This window comes from Eschscholzia californica, unplaced genomic scaffold, assembly GCF_041429995.1.
Source record: "Eschscholzia californica isolate CP2 unplaced genomic scaffold, dmEscCali1.0.p SCAF_2, whole genome shotgun sequence".
Taxonomy (NCBI): Eukaryota; Viridiplantae; Streptophyta; class Magnoliopsida; order Ranunculales; family Papaveraceae; genus Eschscholzia; species Eschscholzia californica.
In genome coordinates, this window is record NW_028238309.1 from 44,782,160 (window position 1) to 44,794,785 (window position 12,626).

Sequence of the window (12,626 nt, forward strand, 5' to 3'; positions counted from 1 at the left end):
TTAATGAAGTGCATTTTTTGGTTTTCTATATAATGTCCCCATCAGAAGCTCCTCTCTTCTCATTCAAGTCTAGCTATGATACCATTTGATAACTGAATGTATAAGTACAATAAGGCCCCAGAACCGACTTGATCAGTACTATTCTCCCTGCTTGTGAAATCAGACTTTGTTTCCAACCTGATAATGACTTTTGAAGCTTCTCAATAAGCCAAGAATATGTTTGTTAAATTCACGATTATATAAATAATCGGAGATATGAACATGAAGTAAAAGACACGATAATTTAACGTGGTTCGGTCGAATACTCAAGACCTACATCCACGGAGAACAACTTCTTTATTATAATTCACCACATACAATTGTATGTGGGTTTGATCGGTTACATTGGTCAGACATAACTCGATGAGTTTGAATCCTAGAACCCTCTCCTATTTATAGATGACTTAGGGTTTAGGGTTTCCTAATTCTTAATTACTAAACTAGGAAATAATACAAAATCTATCTAATATTACCATTAGATAGTTACAAGAGATATTCTGAATATAAGAAACTAAATCTTCATATATCTTCAATATTCTGAATTCTTCTTGATCGTCGGATCTCGTCTTCTCGATCCGTCACGTACATACACGTATATTATTTCTGCAACTTATCTTGACCGCCGGATCTCCTATTTTTGATCCTCCTTATATAACGTATCCTATTACCCCCTCCCCCCCCCCCCCCCCTCCCCCCCGCAAGTTGGAGCACGTAAATTTTGAAGTGTCCGACTTGGAGAGAGAAAAAGGAAATACTTCTCGATTCGTCGTATTCGTCTTCTTGCAACTCTTGGATTGTGGATGCGTTGGAAGATGATTGAACGATGATTAAGTCACAACCAAAAGGTTGGTAGTTGCGGTCAGAAAATTGAGCGAAAATCAATGACAACGAAACTACATGTATTTTTCTCATGTATGTAAAGTTGGTCATTGTATGAAGAAAATGTCAACAACTAAACGGTTGTGATGATCAATATCTTGTCGTATAAAAACGTCAAGTATGAACTTTAGGAGTGACAACAAAATAATGTTGTTTTGTTTAAAATCGACAAGAAATCATTGTCGTAATTGCCAAAAAATATTGGAGAAGAAACAACCAAAAAGATGGTCGACATTAAATTCATTGCCAAAAATATGCAAGATCGATATAATTCCAAAAAAATAGAGATATCTTATTCATTGAAGAGATATTCTATTCGGTGGAGAAATATTCCAAAATGTTATTTGGTAGGAAAGACAAGTCATCATAGATTAAGTATGAGTTGGAAAATGTCACGGGAGAATCCGGAAATATAAGTCAAAATAGATATATTCTATTCGTGGTAGGAAAATTCCAAAATATAATTGGTAAGAAAACATCCATAAGAGAAATATGATTAACAAAATTTCACGGGTTGAATTCCGGAATTAAAATCCAAAATAGGAATTCTTTCTCCGTTGAAAGTCCAAAATTTTGGTAGAGAAATAAAATCGTCATACACAAAGTATGACTTTGGAAATTTCACGGGTATATTCCGAAAGAAAAGTCAAAATAGATGGAATTAATCTATTTTATTGTCACAAATAGAAGAGAAAGTGACAGAAAAAGTTGGATATAGGTGACATTAGAAGTCTGTCACAAAATAATTTTCCAACAGTGAAAATGTGACAAAAGTTTGTCACACAAAACTGTGGCACAAAAGGACAGTGTGTAGTTGCGACAAATTGTGGAAATAACTAATTCGTCGAAAAACTGTAACATTAGTGACAACAGAAAATAGTGTCACTTTCCTTTAGATGAAAAACAGTGACAGTGTACAAACTGTCACTGGTCTGATAATGTTACCGTCACAAATAATGTGGGGAAAAAAAATCTGTCGCAAATACTTAATTTGGGGAAATTTAAGAACTTCTATATTAGGGTTTACCCAAATTGGGAACTTTCTCAAAATTGGGATTCCCAAATCAGAAGATAATTGAAAAATTAAAGAAGATAAATCATATGGGATCTGTATGAGACTTCAAATTGATGATTTATATAATCATAAAAAACACGGCCAAGAATCGCCGGTGATGAATCGGTTGTTAAAGAGAGAAAGCTCCAAAAGAAATAAGTTTCGGATTTTGAAATCAATCATAGATGATCGGGAATGGAAATTAATCACAGATGAAAAGTCGGCATGAACCCAGTGATAGTGTTGTAGGATATCTCAAATTCGACCAAGAAAACTCTGTCCGTGAAGAAGCTAGAGAGAGAAAGTTTGGTCTGCAATGGAAGAACCGAGAACAAGAAGTCGTTTCTTCACCAAATCGCACGTAAAGTTGTTGGTGGGACGCCATCGATTGGGAATGGAAAACTCGCCGAGAAGTAAGTTGAAAGGCGGTGGTGGATGAGCAGCAGGCAGAAACCCTAGGGTTTTACGTGAGGAAGAAGAAGAAGGCAGCCAAGTATGAAGGTCTCACGAGTCAAAGCTCGCTGACTAAGTCAGCATCAACATTTGTAAAAACACGGGTCAACATGGGTGGACTTAGTCAGCGTGTGCAAAAGGGTTGTTTGGTCGCGGGTTAAATAAAAACAGGGTTTTCTTTGTTCCGGAATGAGAAATATTTGGTACTGGTTGGTTGAAAGTGAACCAGATCCGTGATTTTGGTTCCGAAACTTTTTTTTTTTTTTTTCAAATTCAGACCCAATATAGGTTTTAAGAAATTGGAAAAAAAAAATTGGAAAAAATTGAAACATAAGTCTAGATCATACCTTGTTTGGGAATCCAACCATGAAGACTTCACTTTCCTTTTCTTTGTAACACCGATGATAAATAATCACAAGATTAACTTGGGAAAAGAAATCGACGAAATAACTTATCGATAATTGAATCACAACGATGTATAAAAATAATCATTAGAATATGATAATCACAAGAATAACTTGGGAATTAAATGGAATCGTCAAAGTAATTGATCGATTATGTCACAACGAATAAAAAAAACGTTGGAAATTTTGCGGAAGCTTAAATCAAGAACATTAACTTGCTCATGATACCATGTTAAATTCACGATTATATAAATAATCGGAGATATGAACATGAAGTAAAAGACACGATAATTTAACGTGGTTCGGTCGAATACTCAAGACCTACATCCACGGAGAACAACTTCTTTATTATAATTCACCACATACAATTGTATGTGGGTTTGATCGGTTTCATTGGTCAGACATAACTCGATGAGTTTGAATCCTAGAACCCTCTCCTATTTATAGATGACTTAGGGTTTAGGGTTTCCTAATTCTTAATTACTAAACTAGGAAATAATACAAAATCTATCTAATATTACCATTAGATAGTTACAAGAGATATTCTGAATATAAGAAACTAAATCTTCATATATCTTCAAATATCTTCAATATTCTGAATTCTTCTTGATCGTCGGATCTCGTCTTCTCGATCCGTCACGTACATACACGTATATTATTTCTGCAACTTATCTTGACCGCCGGATCTCCTATTTTCGATCCTCCTTATGTAACGTATCCTATTAATGTTTCTATTTTATTTCCTGGTTTCATTAACAGTGAGCCTAAATATTTAGAATGCTCTTCCATTCTTGGTGCTTTTAAAAGGCTAATGAAATGTTCTTGAATTGGCAGTGAGACACATGTACCAAAGAAGATAGAAGACTTTTCAAAGTTTACCGCTTGGCCCGAAAAGCCAGCATATACATCTACGATTAGTAAGATAGCATTTAAATTAGACAAATTCGCTTTTCCGAAAAGGATCAACTCACCTGCAAAAAGTAAATGGGAGATGGGAGGACTATTTTTATTTAATTTGTAACAAGTGTAAATACATTGTCTCTCATAGTGGAGAATAAGTAAGGATAAAGATTGTGTGGCTAAGATGAAGAGGTAGGGTGATAAAGGACACCCTTGCCTCATACCCCTCGAGGCTTTAAAAGTCCCACACAGACCACCATTGATTTGAATATTAAATTGGGAAAAGCTAATTTACGACAGTATAAGACTCAGAAAAGGTCCAGATAAGCCAGTGGATTTGAAAACTCTGGTCATAAAAGACCAATTGACCCGGTCACAGGGCTTAGCCTTGCCCATTTTCAGCAACCGTGAGATCCTTATGACTAGGACAAAATAAATGTCCCTAGATGATGACTAGATTGCCACATAGATTTATGACTGGGACAAACATTATTCATTCAAATCAATCCATCCATTTTCTTTCCCACATTAAATCTTGGAAAAAAGTTAATGTTCTTAGATGCCTTCTCCTCTTCCCTAACCTTCTCATCCTCGCTAGAATTAAACTCTAAATCAGGTCAATATGAGTAGGACAAAATAAATGTCCCTTGATGATGACTAGATTGCCACGTAGATTTATGATTGGGACAAACATTATATATTCAAATCAATTCATCCATTCATTTTCTTTCCAACATTAAATCTTGGAAAAAAGTTACTCCCTCCGTCCCATTTTGTTTGACCTTTTGGGAGATCCAACTTATTAAGAATTTTCATTTATTATTTCCTAACCAAATGTATTTTCCTATATCATCCATATTTACTTTAGAGTATTACAATGAAAACTACATTGGAACTAGTGTAGCCAATAGAAATTTTTTGTTAGTATTAAAAGTAAGGGTAGATTGGGAAACATCAATAAAACTAGTAATAAATAAGTCTTATTTAAAGTAAGTGGACAAACATTTTGGGACTTCCTTAAAAGGAATAACACCCAAACAAAATGGGATGGAGGGAGTAATGTTCTTAGATGCCTTCTCCTCTTCCCTAACCTTCTCATCCTCCCTAGACTTAAACTCTAAATTAATATTCTTAGATGCTTTCTCCTCTTCTTTGCCTTCTCCTCTTCTTCCGTAAAATTCTCTTTTTTTTCCGTAACCTTCTCATCTTCTCTAGAATTAAACTCAGACCTTTACAATCTCAAAACCCACCCTTCAATCCCCTCAACAAGAAATAACGGTCCAACTACGCTGCAAACCTCCATTTCTCTTCCTCTCTTTAAAATATGTAACTCAAAACATGGTTTGGTAGTTTTCTCTTCACATTTCTAAAATTTCTGCCCTACAAAAGATGGTAAATTATTCTTTTAGATTAAAAATATCTTTATGTTTTATCACATGGGTATAACTTATATTCGGTAGAAGTCAAACTGCTTTTTGGAAGATCGGCTTAGTTGTTGTACATTGTCAACTAATAAGAACACAAGCTAGAGGTTGAAACTATGATGAATCAAAGTTACCAGAGGATTGATACCAATGAAACTAAACAGCAAATTATTAATTCAACCTAGATGTAATTAGTTGGTATTGAATGGAATTCAGCTACTGCATTAGCTCGTATCATATGGATAATCATTTAAAAACAGGTTTTGTACTAGGTTAGTTTTGTTTGATTATGTTTGCATTTTCCATTTTCCCTTGGTAAATAAAGTACTAAGAAAAAATAATAACAATATATAGTTGCTACACTCTCTTGAGATGTCAAGTTTTTGTAAGAAAAAAAACACATTAAGCTTCTTCAATCTCCATCATATCTGTGACAAGAAAGTAGGAGCTTTATGTGTTTGTGTTGCTTAATAATTTCTGAGTTGCAAAAAAGTTTTAAACACTAGATGGGTATCTATTAGCGTGTTAGTGGTCCTTATTATCATTTTGAGATTTCGGTATAGTGTTATCTTCTTGATAGATCAGAAACATTGACACGGCTCCTCCTCCTACACATTAATTACTTCCATTGGGATCTTCTGTTTCTGCAGTTTGAGCGTTTTGACAACAATCGTATTTATGCTCTTTCACATGAAGCAATTTATGCAAGTAAGCTTCCTTTTCTAACTAATGCCAAAATATCCTATACTTGGGATATTTTGTTAAGAAAACAGTACATTGTCTTGTGTTGTTGGAAGATACTGATTTAAAAGGTGCCAAATCAAAGTGGGCAGCTCCCAGAATAAGGCAAGCACATGAGATTAAGGTTTAATGCACTTAAAGCTTCAAAGGAAGAATGCCCGATACTTTTCACGAAAGAGGCAAGCCTTCAGCCTAAACAACAAGAACGAAGCACCAAAAAATCACAATTTGAGTAGTTCGATCAGGCTCTAACACCAAGTCGGCTAAGTGAATTTATATCTAGGCTTGGTATTGCAGATGATATTTCCATAGATGCTCGAAAAAATTTATAGATTGAGGCCTCTCAGAAAAGCTGCTCATTCATTACCTGAGAAAAGAGATTGACCTAAACTATATGAAATTGTAGCAACAATAACAAGGTGTTCCTCCAAATTTCTGCTTTAATTTTCGCATGCAAGCAAGTTCCACTAAATTTAACATCAACTTCAAAATTGTGTTTGATAATTATTTTACTTTGTGCTAGATATTTGTTGTTTATAATATTATGAAGATATGTTTGTTAACTTTGAGTTGGTTGAGAAACCAACATCAGAAATTCAGATATAGTGTGTATGAACTTATGCAATCGGGATTTGGGTGTTGATGGATATAAGGTTTTTGACCAGGAATGTTGAACGAGAAGAAACCCTTATTTTGAACAATGACTCTTTTTCTGTTGTGAATTTCTATCTTGGAAATTACTTAATGTAAACTGAAAGCAGTATTTTATGAGTAAAGTCGACCGTAAAGAATAAAAAAAAATTTAGTCTGACACTCTAACTACCAATGGACGTCTGATGAACCTCCCGTTAGAAAGGCCATATAGAACCTTATTTTCATAGTTTTGGAGGAAATAAAGTTTGAGAACACAACACCTTGTAGAATCTAAAACCGTTAGTTTCTTTGCCTGTAATTAAATTTGCTTGCGAAGACAAAATTGAAGAACAAGAGAAGATTTTGTTAATTAAAGTTGAAGTTTCTCTCTTTGTTTGATAAATGATCTCCACTTGTCGACATGTTCGTTACATGGAGTTCTTGTATTTACAACTAAAGCTTCAACAAATTTTTTTTAATGGATGATTGAGTATCGGAACTAAACATGGAACAAAATGTTAAGTCGAGTGAGAGCTAGAATATCTTCGTGAGATATCTCTTTAAGGTATTCGGGTGTTAAAACAGTAGAAAACTATACAAGATAATGACACTATCAAGAAGCTGGAAAATAACTTTATCGTATGGCGACGTTTACAAAAATGAGAAATCTCAAGAAACATCACTTTTCTTCGAGACATCCGTTTTTTAATCCGTTCACATTTTTTACATATTGAAAAACTATATGCATCAATTTAATTTTTGTGAATATATCTCCTCACTATCCAAGACATCTGTTTTAAAGTCTTGGAATTTAAACCATTTTCTCCTAATTTATTCAAGTCATTAATTTTGTTTTGGTAACTTCCTCTTCAATTTCCTAAATTGACATGAGATATGGAAACGTTACTCATATTGTTTATTCTAATAACAGTCTTGTAAGAAATCTCTCTTTGCTCTATTTTATTTCAATAATTGTTTCAATTACATTGATTTGCTTTTATACTTGATCAAAGAGGAAAAACAGAAATTACAAATAACAGAAAAAGTTTGTTATGAAATTTAGTTGAGTAACTAACTTTCTTCTTGTTGCAGGCTGCCTTTATAGAAAAGTCTTCAAGAGTTTTGTGGCTGCTTTTAGAGAATCAACTGAAGTCAAAATGTGTTGACTGTTGCGGGTGCTCTTAGACAAAGACTTAGGTCATATATGGTATTCATGACCTAAGTATAAAAAGGATCGAAAATCCCTAATTCCTTCTTTCAGCTTCTTCGAAAATCCCCAATTCCTTCTTTCCTGTTTTTCATTGAAACCCTAGTTTTACAGCCCCCCTCAAACCGATGATGAAGACTTGTGAATCATCAGTTTGTTCCGAAAGAAATCAAAGAGATCGAGTGGAATCCCTTTAGTGAATATGTCTGCAATCTGTTCATTTGTTGGAAGATGATGAACGACAATGGTTCCATTCGAAACTAAATCCCTAACATAGTGGTAATCAACCTCGATATGTTTTGTTCTCGCATGGAAGATAGGATTCGAAGCAAGAAACTTCGCATTGATGTTATCACAGTATAGCACGAAAGGTTTCTTCAAGGGAAAACCAAGTTCATCCATGAGGTAAGATACCCAGACCATCTCTGTTGCAGTATTTGATAACGATTTATACTCTGCTTCTGTAGAAGATTTAGCAACTGTAGCCTGTTTCTTCGAGCTCCAGGAGATGAGACTCGAACCAAGAAATAAACAGTAGCCTCTTATTGATTTTCTCGAGTCAGGGCATCCAGCCCAGTCTGAGTCTGAATATGCTTTAAGAGATGTTAAATCTCCCTTTTCCAACTTAATACCAGAACCCATTGTCCCTTTAATATATCTAAGTATCTTTTTTACAAGTACTAAGTGAGATGTTGTTGGCTTGTGCATGAACTGTGGTGAGTAATTCACTCCAAATGATATGTCTGGTCGAGTTAAAGTGAGATACTGTAAGGCACCTACCAAGCTTCTAAACTCTGTTGGATTGGATAACTTATCACCCTCTGTAAGTGAAATTCTTTGACCAGTAGATACAGGCAGTTTTTATGGCTTTGAATCCAATAAATTTGCTCTCTGTAGTAGTTGTAAGGCATACTTGTTTTGAGTTAGAAGCATATTCTTCTTTATTGGATCATAAGAAACCTCAATTCCTAGAAAATAGGATAAGGAACCCAAATCTTTCATTTTGAAGGCCACACTTAAATCCTTGATCAAGGAATCAATATGAGTAGTTGAGATGCCTGTAAGGATGATATCATCCACATATAACAATAGAATTAAAGTCCCTGATGAGGAATGATAGACAAACATTAAGTGGTCTGTCCTACTTTTATGAAACCCATATTGATAAAGGAATGAGGCAAACTTGTTGAACCAAGCCCTAGGAGCTTGTTTCAACCCATATAGGGCTTTGTGAAGATGACAAACATGTGTCTCTTTGCCTGTTTGTGCAAACCCTGGTGGCTGGATCATGTAGACATTTTCATCATCAAGAATGTCATGTAAAAAGGCATTTGACAAATCAAGTTGCTTTATGTGCCATGATTTTGTCACTGCAATTGTGAGTACAATCCTAATAGTGTTGGCTTTAACCACTGGGTTGAATGTTTCATCATAATCAATCCCTTCTTGTTGGTGAAAACCCTTAGCCACAAGTCTGGCTTTATACCTTTCAATTGTACCATCCCTCTTCTGTTTGAGCTTGAAAACCCATTTGCAGCCAAGTACATTCATATTTTTGTCATATGGGACCAAAGACCATGTCTCATTATCTAGTAAAGCTTGATATACATCATTCATAGCCTTTGTCCATTCACTATGTTTAGCAGCTTCCTTATAAGATTTTGGTTCAGTAGGTAACTCTAGAATGGACAAATAGGCAACATCTAAAGTGTGAGATGATGTGTAGTGAGCCACAAAGTCTGATGCCAGTTGCTTACTCTTGATAATTCCATATCTGCCCCTAGTTATAATCTGACTAGGCTGCTGAATAGACAATGGAACAGGAGATGTTGCTGGTGCACTAATATTATTAGAAATGCCCAAGTCTCTTGAACCAGACTCTCTAGAACCTGAATTAGCTGGTGTACTATTATTAGGTGTCCCTAATTCAGTAGAGATTGCTTGTCTATTTGGTAGAGATGGCAGAGGTAAGCTAACATGTGAGTGCTTATTCTGATCACCACTAGACATGTGCTGTTGGATGTTAGAATAGGGAAAGTTTCCTTCATCAAAAGTGACATGTCTAGAAATATAGACCCTCTTGGATATAGGTTCATAACACTTATACCCCTTGTGTTCATTGCTATATCCCAAAAATACACATTGAAGGCTTTTGGGGCTTAACTTGTCTTTTCTAAGTACTCCCAAATGTGGAAAACAAGCACAACCAAAGATTTTAAAGTGGGAGTAATTGGGAACAATATGAAAGAGAACTTCATATGGTGATAACCCTTGAAGTGTTTTGGTGGGTATTCTGTTAATTATGTATACTGTTGTGTTGAAAGCATCAAACCATAAGAATTTAGGTAAAGAACAATGAAAGGATAGAGTATTACCTAGTTCTGTGATATGTCTATGCTTTCTCTCTGCCTTCCCATTTTGTTGTGGTGTATAGGGACATGAACTCCTGAAAATAATACCATTTTTGTCCAAAAAACTTCTGAATTCACCTTTCGTGAGTTCTGGAGCACCATCAGATTGAAAGTAGACAATTTTTTCCTTAAGTAGATTTTCAGTTGTTGCCTTGAAGTGTGTGAAACACTTAATACTGTCTGACCTTACCTTCATAGCATAAATCCAACTAAATTTACTGAAATCATCAAGAAACAATATATAGTATCTAGCTCCATTAGGTGTGGTGACAGGGGCTGGTCCCCAAACATCACAATGAACTAAGTAAAGTGGAGTATTGGTGGTTGTAGATGAATCCTCAAAAGGAAGACATTTGCTTTTGCCCATTTCACAAGAAGAACAAAAGGACTTTTCTTTTGAAGTAGAAAAATGAATCTTATCTTCCTTTTGTAATTGTTGAAGTACACCATGGTGAGAGTGACCTAGTCTTGCATGCCATATGTCATAGTGTGTAGAAGTTTGAGCTAGATTAGCTGAATAAGACCTATCTTGTAGTAGACTGTTATGAACTTCTACAGGGTATAGGTTCTGTTTCATAGAACCTTCTGCCAAGAGCTTTTTAGACCAAATGTCCCTAATAGTATAACCCCAAGGTAGAAATTCAACTGAGCATGAATTGTCTTTAGTAAATTTTGAGATAGACAACAAGTTTCTCTTAAGATTTGGAACACACAACACTTTATTTAACTCAAAAGTATGATTAGAAGTAGATAACTGAGAAGAACCAGTGCTAGTGATTGGTAAGAACTTACCACTACCCACCATAACAGCCTCTGTGCCTTGATAAGATTGACTGGTTATGAGATTTGAAGCAGTGTGTGTCATATGACTGCTGGCTCCTGATTCAGCCTGCCAGGCCCTGTCTTTAACTGAGTTAGCTTCTGTGACTACATGACATTCATCATAATCTGTCATGACTGAGACACAATCTGAGAATATATCATTATCCTGATCATGTACAATAGCTGTGTGACATTCTTGAAAAACATCATCCTCATCATTGGACTGTTCAAATTCATATAGAATAGCATTATTACATTCAAGTAAAGCTTCATCCTCATATAAGTAAGACTGTGGTTCTGTTATAGTATCATGAGTGTTTTCTATACTAGAATCATTTGCCTCATGCTGATTTTGAGATTCTGAATGATAGCCCATATGAGGCTTGTTTGGTGTATACCTAAAATAGCAAACCCCAGCAGAGTGTCCCCATCTTTTACATATACCACAAGGGACAGTGGTGAAATCAAAGTCATCAGCCCTAATACCCACTTTGGTTTGAGAATTTGATGATGGTTTGACTTGAATTTGTGAACTTGTAGCATCTTTCTTTATTTGACCTTGATTTCTATAATATGTGGGTGATGGCTTATACCCTGGTTTAGCATATTGCTTCTGATTATACCTTTTCACATAGTAAGCTTCTTGGTCAATGTCTCTTGATAACAACCATTGCTCATGTTGAACTAATCTTGATTTAAGTTGAGCAAAGGTTAAGTGTTCATTATTTGCTCTAATGGCAATAGTGAAAGGATCATAATCTACACTTAAACCTTGAATTGCAAACCTTATTAACTCAGGTTCACTGACCCTATCATTGACAGACATTAAAGAATCTGAAATTTGTTTCAGTTCTCTAAGATATTCAGTTATGGAGGAATTTCCTTTCTTTATTGTCTGCAGCTTTCTTCTTAATTGGTCTTTTTGAAACTCAAGACCCTCATTATTAGTAAGATAGAGATAATCCCAAATCTCTTTGGCTGAGTTCAGCCCATATGTATCATAGTAAACAGATTTAGAAAGAGTACTTTTCAAGTAAGATCTTACAAAACTCTCCTTACTTCTCCACTGTTGGAAGTCTGGGTTGACTTGTTCAATCCCATTTATGATCCTAAGTTGGGGTGGTGATTCAATGGTGCCTGTGACAAACCCTAGTAAGTCATAAGTGCTGAGAAGGGTTTCTACTTAGTCTTTCCACATGAGAAAGTTAGAATCATCTAACTTCTCAGTTATGAAGTTAGTAACAGATGAAATTGGGGGCAAATTACCTTGAGATGAAGCCATTTGATGATTGCTTGGAAAGAAGTCCGAAAAAAAAAAGTAAATTTCTAACCTTTTGAAACTGAAATCTTCAATTTCTTGATATTTTGATGATGATGAATGTTAAATCTTCTGAATTTTAATCTTGATTTTGTTTATCTTGCGAGATGATGATTGCTATTGAGCTGTTTGAGAGAAAACCCTAGTTTTGGATCTACAAAACTAGTTTTGGATCTTTAAGAACCCTAGACTGATACCATGTAAGAAATCTCTCTTTGCTCTATTTTATTTCAATAATTTTTCAATTACATTGATTTGCTTTTATACTTGATCAAAGAGGAAAAACAGAAATTACAAATAACAGAAAAAGTTTGTTATGAAATTTAGTTGAGTAACTAACT